This window comes from Nylanderia fulva, unplaced genomic scaffold (genome assembly GCF_048542155.1).
Source record: "Nylanderia fulva isolate GAGA-0341 unplaced genomic scaffold, ASM4854215v1 Scaffold334, whole genome shotgun sequence".
NCBI classification, from domain to species: domain Eukaryota; kingdom Metazoa; phylum Arthropoda; class Insecta; order Hymenoptera; family Formicidae; genus Nylanderia; species Nylanderia fulva.
In genome coordinates, this window is record NW_028190405.1 from 115131 (window position 1) to 117083 (window position 1953).

Below are 1953 nucleotides of genomic sequence, written 5' to 3' on the forward strand. Positions count from 1 at the left end.
ACAAGTAAAACGTAAAACATACTAGTTCTCTGTCGTAGCGCGTTTTTGAGTGCCTTAACCAAGCTGACACATAGTTCTGAAATTGTTTATCTGTCAAAAATGGAAAGTGTTTTCTAGTCGATCCTACAAATGTAACAAAAAAAAAGTTAATATAGTACCGGTACAATTATTATGCTATTAAAAGCATTAATTTTTTATAATTATATATTTTTACATTTCTATATACGTTTTAAAATGTCCATAATTATTAGTGTGTTCACTTCGAAGTTGCCTTTGCGACCCATCCAAGAACATTTTGTACCCAATTTATTAGTAAATATTTTTTCTAGTCCAGCTTTTATTTGATCGTGGGGAGAAGTGCCTCCTAATAAATAGACAAATGTTTCCTACGAAAAAAATGTAAATACATATATATATATATATACAATTGTTCGAGCCTTTTCTGGTAAATATTGAGCATCCTTTTTGTCTATTTTAATTTCAATTAAAGTCAGTTAGTCAGAAGGAAAAAGGGTTAAATATATATTTTTTAAAAATAGATATCAGTAGTTTTGGCATATTCAACAATGGTACAATGAAATTATAATGAATGTTATAAAATAATCCTAGTTTAATCAAGCTTGAACAATCAAAATTGCTTTTGAAAGCAATTTCTTTCTAACCATTTACATTATTTTACCAGCTCGAACCTTGAATTTTGTCTCAAATATTCAAAAAACAAGAAATAAGAAATGTAGACTATTTTTACCATTTGTTTTTGTCCTTCCTCATTAGTTTTTAATGCGATGTCGAAATCAAGTAATTTTGTAAATTTGTTGAAAGGTTTGTTCGGAATAAGAGAAAAAGTACTACTACAGCTTGAACCAGATGCTGAGAGCAGTGGAAGCGAATTATTTGTACGCTCTAATTGCTTTAAAAATGCATTTTGTTGTTCCAATAATTTTTTAATCGCAATCGTGTTTTGCAGGATTGAAACAATATTCTGACTATCTGAAATATAAATTTACAAATTATATTACTATAAATAAAAGAACAATAAATATGAATGATTACCTGCTGGAAAATTTTCAAAAATGATATCGGTTGGTATCATATTATTTACTGGATTAACAGCATCTTTAGGATCTAAATAATGGAAATTTTTAGTATCATTATTGTATTTATTTAATATTAAATTAATAAATTAATAGACACTATATATATATTAAGCGGGATTACTTAAAATCGACTTGTATTGTTTAATACCTTATTGTACCAAAAATTATTTGTTTATACCTTCATCAGAAGTTACATGGTCTTCAGAGGCAATATTATTCTTTTTATTTTGACTCACGTTTATTGCTGTTTCATCCATATTTTCGATATCCTTGTCCAAGTTTTGGTTATCATCATTAATCAAATCTAAATGTATAAAAAATTACACTATTAAGCATTACTTTATTTGCAAGTTAAAAAAATAATATAAGTATGCTGTCGTCTAAGCTGGGCAATAGAGCCAAGGAAACGAAACGAAAAATTAATTAAACGGAACTGTATCTCAATTTGAGATCCCAAAGTTCCACATATAAATTAATTTCGAAACTTACATATGGAGAAATAAGCGAGAAAAATATAGGTCCGAAAAGTCGCTGAAGCGGGAATCGAACCCGCGTCTTTCACTTTCCGGGCGACTGCTCTTACCAACTAAGCTATTCAGACCCTTTCGATCCTATATTTTTCATTTGCCTTTTTAGTAGATGTTAGTAAATACCGCCGTGATTAGCCCAAGGCGTGAATAAACTCAGAAATAAATATTTTTATCGGCTCTCAATATAAATAATATAAGTATGCCTATATTTTTCTCGCTTATTTCTCCATATGTAAGTTTCAAAATTAATTTATATGTGGAACTTTGGGATCTCAAATTGAGATACAGTTCCGTTTAATTAATTTTTCGTTTCGTTTCCTTGGCTC

The 1953-nt window shown here is 28.9% G+C and overlaps 1 long non-coding RNA gene across 1 annotated transcript; it reads right to left on the bottom strand.

Moving 5' to 3' along the window:
- Positions 1-265: 265 nt before the first annotated feature.
- LOC146722308 (uncharacterized) lies at positions 266-1089 on the bottom strand. The gene is made up of 3 exons (XR_014925230.1): positions 1054-1089; positions 749-990; positions 266-386 (listed from the first exon to the last, which is right to left on the bottom strand). It is a non-coding gene; the product is annotated as an uncharacterized LOC146722308 (long non-coding RNA).
- Positions 1090-1953: the final 864 nt, after the last annotated feature.